General features: G+C 41.8%; 1 long non-coding RNA gene across 1 annotated transcript; it reads right to left on the reverse strand.

The window, feature by feature from the left end:
* Nucleotides 1-7,332: 7,332 nt before the first annotated feature.
* LOC128410756 (uncharacterized) lies at nucleotides 7,333-9,259 on the reverse strand. The gene is made up of 2 exons (XR_008329602.1): nucleotides 8,494-9,259; nucleotides 7,333-7,610 (listed from the first exon to the last, which is right to left on the reverse strand). It is a non-coding gene; the product is annotated as an uncharacterized LOC128410756 (long non-coding RNA).
* Between the last annotated feature and the right edge of the window lie 1,993 nt (nucleotides 9,260-11,252).

The raw sequence follows: 11,252 nt of genomic DNA on the forward strand, positions 1-11,252 counted from the left end.
TTATCAAGAACAGTAATCCTTCTGGGTGTTTTCTGACTGTCCTTATTCAATTGATTGCCTTAAAAAAAAAGCCGCTTTCCAGTGTTTTTTATGTAATCATCTCAGGCCCAGTTGCTTATTTGCTTCTTAATATGCTTCTTAACTAAGCATATTCTGGAAATATTTGTTTGAGTGAAACAGATTTGCAGTACATGTATGTTTACAAAATAGCTTGGCAGGGAAGGATCACACTTGCTCCTTCCATGTGGAAAGAATAGAGCTTGTCACCAGAATGTTCTAAGCACAGCTAACGGGAGGTTGTGCCATGCAGCAAAATTACACCTCACGGCTGGAGCAGCCCAAGGCTGCTTACAGATGGCCAGGTATGGGTGGAACAGGAGATGTGAAGCAATGGTGGAACAGTCGGATCATTTAGTATCCAGGATTAGACTTCCTCAAAGCTGAAGGTGCTTTTCTGAACATCTCCTCCCCTGCCGCCGTTTCATTGTCCAGCCTAGTCCTTTCTGTCTACCTGTCTGCCCTTCCTTCCTGCTTGCTGTCAGAAGGAGGTGAAAATGCCTGCATATTCAGAGTGAGGGCAGGCAGCCTGAATTGGCTTTATTTGTCCTCAGTGATGCCTGTAGCTGTACCTAGCCAAATCTGGCTATGTTGCATCACTATGTGATTTCCAGGGAGCTCAATTAATCAAGGAAGAAGACAGTACATAATCACAAGGGAAAATGGCACCAAATCAGCAACAGAGAAGGAAAATAAGGACAGAGAAAAGGACTGTTTTTTTAAAAAAAAGATTTACAGTCAGTCATGAAATATTTCAGCTGCCCTGAAAGCACTATTTTTGTCAGGAACATCCACAGAGTAGAATAGTTGGAATCCTGTTTAAAATGAGGGACAAAAATGTGCACGAAAATCACTGCACTCATGCACGTTGCTTGAAAACAAGCTGCCCCTAACTAGTTGTGAAATGTCAACAGGCAGCAACTTGTGTTGGTTATACAGTGGCACCTTGGGTTACAGACGCTTCAGGTTACAGACTCCACTAACCCAGAAATAGTACCTCGGATTAAGAACTTTGCTTCAGGATGAGAACAGAAATCGTGCAGCGGCGGCAGCGGGAGGCCCCATTAGCTAAAGTGGTACCTCAGGTTAAGAACAGTTTCAGGTTAAGAACGGACCTCAGGAACGAATTAAGTTCTTAACCCGAGGTACAACTGTGTCACATACATTTAATGCATATCTCCCTTCCCCCAAATCCTGGGTTCTATAGTTTACCTCTCAGAGCTACAATTCCCAGTGCTCTTAATCCTCATTGGAGGACAGGATATGGACAAATGCAGTAGCCAATCGTACCAAAGCAACCAGGAATAAAGCTGTCAATCCTAATATAATACAAGGCATTAGAGGGCTCAGTTTGGGGCTAATGGTAAGGAAGGACTCAGCTGCCTTCCTTGCTGCATTGCCAAAGTAGGTTGCTGCTAGCCTGCTTTTCCTCTGCGCTTCAGATGACCAGAAGATGTCATTCCAGCTAGGGAGCCTACATTTACTTATAAATTCTAGCTGTGGCATGATTATTCAGTATCAACTGTGTTCAAGCTGTCCATCATTGCTTGCCAGCTTGAGGGCATGATAGCCCTCCCAGTTTGGTTACCTTCCTGATAAGTTGCTTGCTGACACCCAGATTTCAATCTGTGACATTCAGGACCATTCACAGCCAGGCAGCAGGCTCATTCTAAAAAAAAATGTAATAATGAAGTTCATATTTCAAGTCTTTGGTAATAGATGTGAACATGCTAGAGATGCATTTAATTAAAGGAACATGAGAGATTTGAGGTGGAATCCTGCAGAGTTTGCAGTGGCTGAACATAATGTCCTCTTTAGCACTCTTTCTGCCCTAAAATGTCAGACAGTGAAGTCAAAATTGGATCCAGTAGTAATATAGTGGCTGGTACAAAATCTGATACATTTGAAATTCAGCTCCTTTAAGTGACATTCATTGACTCTGCACAAAGAGATTGCATAGGCTGTCAAACATCTTCAAGTAGGTCATCTTTTGGGGATTAGACTAAGTTGCTATCTGTTGACATTTCACAACTGACATCATAAGCTTCTTATAAATTGAATGAATTCTGCTTCTCCTTTCTTGGGGGCTAAAAGCAGATGATAGCTGAAATTTTGCCATGTAAAAGGGTGATTTGGTTTCTTTCTCAAAAGTAACTACTGTAGCAGTTTGGGGGAGCTTAACCTCTGATAAGTGCATCTCCCCACTCAAATTTGCCACCCAGTAGGTATGAAGATCTACTCTGGAAATATGATACACATTTCTTAAACAGAGAGGGGCTGCTGGGTTCTTACATGGGATGTGTGGTTTGAAGTCCTGGCCAATGACCTGTAAACCTGCACCCCTAATCCCAGACTCATGGGGACCGTCTGGCCATGATTATACAGTAGCAAGGGAAAGGCATTCCTTTCTTATTACATCATTTTTCATGTCTGAGACCCGAGATGAAAATAGGACGTGAATCCTGGGGAGCTATGGCTTAAAATAAGCCCTAGGTCCTGACAGTCACAAACACGATCCGTGACACCAACAAGCCACTCATAAACTTCAGCCAAAGAGGTATAAGCATGGAGTTTCAAAAGTGTTTAATTTTGACCTACGGTAAATCTGCTCATATAGCAACCTTTTGAATGCAAGGCGTGTCCTCTGCCACTGAATTACAGGCCATAATTCCTGGGTGTTTCAAATAAAAGGCAAATGTCTGGTTGTCCTTAAGTTGCTTTGGCCTACGGAAATCTTAAGAGTTCCAGTCTGGTCTCTTGCTATAGGCAGGGCTCAAATGTAATCTTTTTTTTTTTTAAGGGCCATAACTGCAACTTAAGGGTGGTTAGGGCAAACTGGATAATAAGTGGCAGGTGCAGAAATTAAGCAGATGGAAAAAGAGAGAAACAGACAGAAAGATGTCAGCAACGTCAATAGATTTCGTTTATTAAGAAGATTTGTATCCCACCCTTCCAGTTGCCCAGAACAGCTTACATTAAATAAAATAAAAATAAAACAAAAACAAAAACAACAGTATGGAACATATAATATTAAACAATATTTCTAGGTCACCCTATAGCACTGGGCTTAAAGAGGCCCAGTGAACCAATGAAGCAAATATAGGTGCAGCGAAAAATGACAAGTTTGGGTTGCTTGGTGACTGGCACTATCTGAACATAGCGGGTTACACATTCTGTTGAATTTGTGGATTGTAACCATAGATGTCCAACTTATGTAATCTTTCAGGCTTCTTTGCTCACACATCTGGAGTCATATATGTTTCTTTTGTGTATGCTTGCCAACCGTATGCCATCTTTCTCACGGCTTATCCTATTTTGTCAAATAAGCAAGAGCAACGATGTATGGATGATGAATCTCCAATGAAATTATGAGCGCTGAACATATTTGTGCCTTCAGTGTAGCATTCCAATCTCCACATTTCAATCGCATGTTTAGATTCCTCTTTACTAACTAACTAGTTTTCAAATCCTGCCTTTCATGATTATAGAGCAAACATAAGGGCCGAGATACTTGAAATACCATGCATATTTTTCACCTTTAAAATATGTTCATAAGAACTGTCTTCACTGCTGTCACAACTTTTAAAAAATAATAATCACAAAATTCTTAATCATAAGACATTTAATGCGTTGGCCCGTTAGAGCTAATGGGATGACCTTCAAGTCTCCCTCTTCCTGGAATTGTTTAACTATCTGCCTCATACTCCTTTTGCATGCAATTCTTCAAACACTCTCCTTCTTCTGAGAGACTGCTAAGATCAGGTGCAGAGTACCTGCCCACTGTTAATACTGTTCACTATCTTATACCTAGCTCTTCACTGGTATCGATCAACTGAACATTTACTCTTACCATTTTTAACAGATGGTCTCCTCTCTGCCTTTAATTGATTGTTAATCCATCACCATTTACCTGTTGTCTCGTGCCATTTGCTGACTGTAATTAATTGCCTTTTCTACATTGCCATTAATTGTCATTTATCTACAGTGTATCTCTTTTTTATATTCAGCAGCAGGAAAAGAGAAAAAAGTTTGCCTATAACAGAATCTGCCCCTTCCATTTTTACTCATTGCAGCCTCTAGGACTGCTTCCCGTATTATATTTAGGAGCATGAAAATACCCCCATGTTTCACTCCTTTTTGAAATCTAGTTCACGTGTGTGTAGTTTCACACTAGTCCTCTATTGTAGCAATTTGTATAACATAATCACTGCCCTTGTTTACCAGAGGGTGCCATCATCTGCGGTACTGTCCATAAAGAATCATTTGCAATTGCAGATCCATGATTAGCAGTCTTCCAGGAACATATGGCTGTGTTTCATAAAATTCCTTCATAGTCAAATTGAAGGACATATTTTGTGTGAAATGGCCCTCCATTGGGTGCTCAAGTAGCTATGTAGCAAGAGGAAGGATATTGCAATCACATGCTGTTAAGGTTACCATTTTGTGTCTTTGGGGGGGGGGGCACAAACATTTCTATGATTCCAGATGCAGTTTTCTCTAACGTTGGGAATGTTTAGTTTTGGCCTGAAGGCTGCTATTAATGGTGAAAACCCTGCATGAAAACGGGCTGCAATACTACAGGCTATACCCTAACATCATCTACTGGGATTTGACAATCTTTAATCATTTAACAATGTGTATTTGGATGATGCAAGGGCAAGAAGATAAATGTGTTTGAAAAAAGAGTGAAATGTTTAAAGAAAAACATTGGAAGAACGAGTGTTGAAGTGAATTGTTTTCCTTTACTGCCATTATAAAGCCAATCAGGAGGATTATAGTACTTTGAAAATTCAGGATGAAATCCTATACTGTACACACGTACTTTGCAATAAATCCCACTAAACTCAACAGGATTTACTACTGAGTAAACATGTACTGGATTGCATCATAAGCATGTTACCTACGTAAGTCTTATTTTATAACATTTGGGAAAATACAGGCCCCTATCCCGAGAAGCTTGCTATCTACAATTCAAAACAGTGGAGACCAGAGAAAAATAAGAGAGATGGAGTCACAGGAGAAGGATATGTGTTTATTTCATGTATCCACATAATTAGCCTTATTTACAGCAGGCACTGGGACACGGGTGGCGCTGTGGGTAAAACCTCAGCGCCTAGGACTTGCCGATCGCATGGTCGGCGGTTCGAATCCCTGCGGCGGGGTGCGCTCCCGTCGTTCGGTCCCAGCGTCTGCCAACCTAGCAGTTCGAAAGCACCCCTGGGTGCAAGTAGATAAATAGGGACCGCTTACCAGCGGGAAGGTAAACGGCGTTCCGTGTGCTGCGCTGGCTCGCCAGATGCAGCTTGTCACGCTGGCCATGTGACCCGGAAGTGTCTGCGGACAGCGCTGGCTCCCGGCCTCTAGAGTGAGGTGGGCGCACAACCCTAGAGTCTGGCAAGACTGGCCCGTATGGGCAAGGGTTCCTTTACCTTTACTTTACAGCAGGCACAGGGTAGCCAATGTGGTGTTCTACAGATGTTGCTGATCTAATCTTTTTGTCATTCCTGGCCAATGATCATGCTGACTGAGGCTGATGGGAGTTATAGTCGAACAACATCTGGAGGGCACCAGGTACCCCTGCAGTACCATATGACTAAGGGACTGGGCCAAAGGACTGTATCCAACACTGCTCTTCCACTTGTGCAGAAAACTCCAGTTTACACAAGGGAACTCCGCCCTCATCTCCCCTGCATTCCCCCTTGCATCTTCAAAATCTGCTCCAGATGGTTGGGGAACCCTCTGCATCAGATATTGGGGGTCTGAAGGAAGAGGAGAGGAAGGGGAACTCCCTATAGTGCGAAGGGAACTCTGCTTACACAGCATTGGATGCAACCCACAGAGAGAAACTGGAAGGAAGATATGAGGGAATATTCTTCTGAATATAATGTCTCTATTCCATATAATATATCAATAAGACATGAAGCCACATAATTTTAAATGGTTAAGATGAAATACTCCGAAGGAGTCTATTTTTTTGGTAGGAACACTATTTTGCACACACTGAGGCCACATGCTGCTTGATCCTTAATCTTGCACCTGTTGTTTAAGAGCAAAACAACAATTGAGCCATAACACAATGCTTTAGAGCACTTGTAGATATGATGCAAAGGCCACCATGCTTCGGAAAAGTACTGAGATTGGGGTCAGGTGTCAAAATGCATCCAACATGAAAGTGCACCTGCAGCAATGTTGTGTGAACAGAAATGTCTCTGAGATTATGGCACTGCAGGAACTGATGCCGAAAAGCCCAGTACATTATAAAAACTTAAGAGACGGGGAGGGATTAATTGTAAGCAGCAGGGACACATTGTGTGGTGGTCCCATATTTATCGAATTCTCTTGCTAGTGAGAAAGATATGGGCTAGCTACTACTGGTGTAAAGGACTGCAGACTGAAATGGGTAAGCAATCAAAAACAAACCATAGCATTTACACTTTGGGAAACTGGTTTTTGAAAGCTGGAGCAATGTAATCCTAGTTTGGACAAAGTTTTGTTGATTATATGTAAGACATGGTCCTAGAGTCACATGAAACATCATACCCCATTGTTATTGGATAAATCCTCCCTTCCATCTGCAAACATCTTTTTAAAAGTGTAAGTTGTCCAGCCCCCATGACAGACATCTGTGAGTTACATAAATAGTAGATTAAACAATCTCTGTTGTTAGGAGTTAATTCTGGTCATAAAGTGCTCCAGGTGAACTGGAAGGGAGATATTGTAAATAGGTTTTGTGATGGCTACATTACATTTAAAGTACAAAATATCCAGGCAATACTGAATGATTTAGGTTACAATCCTATAAGCACATTTACCAGAAAAGTAAATCCTATTGAATGCAGTGAAATGTATTTCCATGTAACTATGTTTGGGATTGGTCTGTAAATCTGGATTAATACGGTACAAGAGTGTTCTAAGAACAAGGTTAGATTGAGTGTGACCAAAAGTTATGGCATTTCGGTTACATTAAGTAGAGTGTTCTGCAGGGAGTTTCATATATCCCATCTCTTATCTAATCTGAAGCTTGTTTAGCAAATTGCCTGTCGGAAAGATAGGCTTTTGGTTCCCCAGTTCTGTAGTTAGGAATAGCTGTCTATTATACACACAGAGTGACTTGCAATTTTGTGGGGTTCACCAGCAATTCTGTGCTCACTTAATTAGTTTATGTCATGACTGAAAGCCTTTAAGTCAGTGTATAGGTGAACAGCTTCCAAGCCTATTTCCCACCTGCTCCTGTTGCTAATTTCTTCATTAACAAACTGTAAGAATTTATTTGTGTTTGTTTAAATTTGTATACCTGAGTTTTAATTTGTTATCTGAAGATCACAGGGTGGTTCACAACATAAAAATATAGAACGAGAACACAAAATACATAATAAAACAAAAGCAAACCAATAACTTGATGCATGCTATTGAATTAAGAACATTAAAAATTAAGAACATAAGAAAGTAAATATGATAGTTAAAAAACATAGAGGTTTTGCATGCAACAAAAATTCAATAAAAAGTTGGGGGGACTCATAAGTAATAATCCACAGGAAGTTTTTGTCTGAAACCTCTTGCTTTCTCGGGCACAAGACATTGGTCATGACATTATGTTTGCTGACTGGGAACAGTTATGGACCACCGGTATAAAGTTTACGGCATGTAATGCCTTAAGAGAGAATATTATGAAAATGATTTATAGGTGGTACATGACCCCAGTCAAGCTTGCAAAAATCTATCATTTGCCCAATAATAAATGCTGGAAATGCAATGAAATGGAAGGTACTTTCTACCACCTTTGGTGGACGTGCCCAAGGATTAAGGTCTTCTGGGAAATGATCTATAATGAAATTAAGAAGGTTCTTAAGTGTACCTTTCATAAGAAACCAGAGGCTTTTCTCCTGGGCATGGTGGGCCAATTGGTGTCAAGGAAAGATAGGACGTTCTTTATGTATGCTACAACAGCAGCAAGAGTTCTTTTAGCAAAGTATTGGAAGACACAGGAACTACCCACGCTGGAAGAGTGGCAGACGAAGGTGATAGACTACATGGGACTGGCTGAGATGACTGGCAGAATCCGTGACCAAGGAAAAGAGACGGTGGAAGAAGATTGGAAGAAATATAAAGTTTATCTTAAGAACTGTTGTAAAATTAATGAGTGCTAAAATGTCATGGGTAATGTAAAACAGAATTGCAGTGGTAAATGATTGGGTAAGAGAAGAAGGATTAAAGAAAGTGAATTATAAGTTAATTGAAATCAGGGGTTGCTGGAAAATTTTAAAACAGGGATGCAGAAAAGGGAGGCATGGGGAAATCGGTGAAATAAGGCTTAAGAAAAAGAGGTTATGAAATTATACGTGTTTATATGTTTGTTTGTCTATGTATTGTGAGTTGTAATGTGTTTAATTCATGTTGGAAAACTAATAAAAAATTTATTAAAAAAAAAAAAGAAACCTCTTGCTTTCTCACAAATGAGTAATGGGGCAAAAAGCTCTGCACTGCAATATTAACCCACTGCAGTAGACAGGAAAATGAAACTTCAGTTGGTTATTATGGTTTCCTGTTGTGGCTTTCACTTGTGCATTGATTTATTCTTGTCTGAAAATTTCGAAGGCAATCTGGATTGCTTACTTGACGTTATCATTTACCTCTTCTTTTCAGTTGATTCAAAAGCGCCATGAACTAAATGGTTTTAATGGCAAATGGAAACAGAGAAGATGCCGTTCTCATTTAGTTATTCCTTATACACATGTGCACATATTACAATCCATAAACTTATTCTAATAGCATGATTGGGTAACCTTGCATTCCTTACTGTCAGAATTGCTGAAGACAGTGGTGGGCAAAGCTATATTATTCTGCACTAAGAAAATAAATTTTTAAGTCCACTTCATCTGTATTCTGACTCCTGTATAAATTGCAAATCTGCATATATTTCCATATTTTGCATAATTTATTCTCTGCTTATAAGAAGGAACACTGAGTTATGCAGGTTACTGAAGCCCCACTTCTGAACACTGCATAACTTGTTCAACTTCCCATGCAAGATTCTGAGATTCCATTGCCCATACACTCTCCCTCCAACCCTATGGGCTTGAAACAGATCTTTATAAAATGAAAGTGGATCTTTTTGGATGTTCAGTCCTGTGCCTGGAACCAAATTACAGTGGAACCTCTGGTTGCGGACGTAATCCATGACGGAGGCACGTCCGCAACCCGCAGTGTTCACATCCTGAAGCGCCACATCTGTGCAGGTGCCGGTGCAATTCGGCGCTTTGGCGCACGCAGCAAAACCCGGAAGTAACCTGTTCCGGTACTTCTGGGTTTCCCACGGTCCGTAACCCCAAAACACGTAACCTGAAGCGTCCGTAACATGAGGTATGACTGTATGTGATTATGTTTACATTGAATACATGGCATCTTAATGGCAGAAGTGTCTGGGCGCTGATGGCGCAGAAATTCTTTTTCATCTGTGTAATTTTGTCCCATGTATCCAATGGACAGCCTGGTCCTACAGCTGAAGTGAAGAGAGGTAGGTTTGTGCATAAGCATGGAGAGTCCTGAAAGAAAAGGAATTTGCATATTACTTTACAGGGAACACTTAGTTTTGCTTAGTTTTTTATGGGTTCAATGCCCGTTTTTACATTGAAATACTCAAAACAGAAAGTGAAGATTTGGAGAAGCTCGCAAAATGCACGATTCATTAATCATGTTTATTTAGAATTTGATTACCTTGGGTTACAGCCGCTTCAGGTTGCGTTTTTCGGGTTGTGGACTGCCAAAACCCGGAAGTACTGGAACGGGTTACATCTGGGTTTCGGTGTTCATGCATGTGAAGAAGCGCCGAATCGCAACCTGCGCGTGCGCAGACGTGGGTTGCGAACGTGCATCCCGCATGGATCACGTTCGCAACGCGAGCGTCCACTGTATTAAAAATTTTACATTAAAATTAGAAAGTTGATTTAAAATCTAAGAGCACATTTCTTAAGATTACAAATAATTTACTATTTTAATACAAAAGGAACTGACTATACAAGAGATTCCTCAGCCACATAAATTTGTATCTCATGCCAGCTTTATAGTCTGTCATGTTAATCCAGATAGCTAAATTCTGCTTCCTCAATGGTTCCTGGCAGATTTCAACACGTTGTGAACTATTGGTTTTATATATTCCAGATTTAGAAGACAGTGGGAAGGAGGACCACATCTAGGATGTCCTTATCAGGCTGCTGCTATTGATACTGTGAAGCAAGCCTTGCAAAAGGAAGTCCATTAGATGCTAGGAAACTTGGGAATATATGGATAGTAGCTTTATTAGCGCATAATCAAAGAACTGCAGTCTATTCTAAAAGACAATCTATCCTTCTCACATGACTTGAATATCCTTACTTAAAGACAATTGCCCAAACTGAAGAAACTATGTACCAGCAACAATGGCCCACTCAACAGGGATGCATATTTAGGCCCAGCAATTGCTCCTGTAATAAGGAGGTGGCAGCAGCGGGGGTAAGGAATGGAGATGGACCATTTTCTGTTCTGCCTCAAGTGTCAGAAACATCCTGGGCCAGCCCTGTATATGCCCACTTGAAACTATCAGATTTAGGATCAGTAGAGACTGGGAGGAGCAAGCTCAATATGGAAAGTAACTGTTCCTTGTTAATGTTTATATGTTAATCTGGGCTACCAGTTCAATACCAGTACTGAGTGATCAACTCTGCACATGCTCTGATCAGCGGCGGAGCATATGCCCTCGCTGCACAGGGTGGGCATGCTCCCGAGGGGGGTGGGGTGCTGAGGGTGCCCTCCCAGGCGCGGGATAGCCGCTCAGGTGCCCAGAGCAGTGCACTCACCCTGCAGCCAGAGGCAGAGCAAGCCACCCATGGGGCGGAGCCAGCCGCCAATGACGGACATTCGGCGCACCACCTGCCCGCGACTCCCAAGCCTCCCCCAGCTGTCAAAATGAAGGGGGAAGGGGGGAATGCCGCCGGCAAAGTGGCACAGCTCCCCCCTTCCTCCGACAGCTCGGGGTAGGCTTGGGAGTCGCGGGTGGGTGGTGCGCTGAATGTCCCCCCCCCCCCCAGGGCTGACACCTGGGGCGGACTGCTCCCACTGCACCTCCCTTCCTCCATCACTGGCTCTGATTGGATCTTTTGCCTCCTGGCAGTCCTCCTCTGCCCAGTCTCCTGTCTAGACATGTATGCGTAAAATTTGCC

Source organism: Podarcis raffonei, chromosome 3 (assembly GCF_027172205.1).
Source record: "Podarcis raffonei isolate rPodRaf1 chromosome 3, rPodRaf1.pri, whole genome shotgun sequence".
Taxonomy (NCBI): domain Eukaryota; kingdom Metazoa; phylum Chordata; class Lepidosauria; order Squamata; family Lacertidae; genus Podarcis; species Podarcis raffonei.